This window comes from Schistocerca nitens, chromosome 3 (assembly GCF_023898315.1).
Source record: "Schistocerca nitens isolate TAMUIC-IGC-003100 chromosome 3, iqSchNite1.1, whole genome shotgun sequence".
NCBI lineage: Eukaryota > Metazoa > Arthropoda > Insecta > Orthoptera > Acrididae > Schistocerca > Schistocerca nitens.
Window position 1 is genome coordinate 201,105,162 of NC_064616.1, and position 883 is coordinate 201,106,044.

Below are 883 nucleotides of genomic sequence, written 5' to 3' on the forward strand. Positions count from 1 at the left end.
AGTCAATGCAGGAGTTTAAAGAAGCTTAAGGTAGCAAAGTTTGTTTTATTAATTGTTTGTTACTTTTGCTTTGTGCTTCATGTGATTTCTTATGACAGTTACTTATGTAACATGAATTTACAACCACGATCTTCCCCATTAACCCTGAATACTAATGTTTGCTTACCCTTTATGAGAGCATGATGTCTGGTATTCATCTGCCTCCACTTATAAGAAAGTGTCAATGCAACTGAAGTGTCACTCAGTGATGAGGTCAGTGACCGTTTTTGTTCAACTGTTGGCACTGCAATTTAAAAGGTTTCATCCATATTAAGTTAAATTATTTTACGCTTATTATTGCTGCGGGCAACGGCCTTGCCGCAGTGGATACACCGGTTCCCGTGAGATCACCGAAGTTAAGCGCTGTCGGGCGTGGCCGGTACTTGGATGGGTGACCATCCAGCCGCCATGAGCTGTTGCCATTTTTCGGGGTGCACTCAGTCTCGTGATGCCAATTGAGGAGCTACTCGACCGAATAGTTGCGGCTCCGGTCATAGAAAACCATCATAACAACCGGGAGAGCGGTGTGCTGACCACACGCCCCTGCTATCTGCATCCTCAACTGAGGATGAAACGGCGGTCGGATGGTCCCGATGGGCCACTTGTGGCCTGAAGACGGAGCACTATTATTGCTGCAGTTTGGTTGCAACCTACTAGTTCCTTCATGCAATTATCTTGTGCAGAACTAACTTCTGAAGACATCATTGTGTGACAAAATCCATATAAACATGGTTTCAAGAAAAGAATTTAGAAGAATTTATATTAAGCTTTGAGAAAAGAATTTTAGTAGCCACAAAATTTAGTATTTGTATTTCATATAATTTTTGTTTTACAAATTTTGTTT

The 883-nt window shown here is 41.7% G+C and overlaps 1 pseudogene; it reads left to right on the forward strand.

Annotated features, from left to right (window-relative positions):
• The first annotated feature begins 344 nt into the window (after window positions 1-344).
• LOC126250494 (5S ribosomal RNA) lies at window positions 345-461 on the forward strand (annotated as a pseudogene).
• Window positions 462-883: the final 422 nt, after the last annotated feature.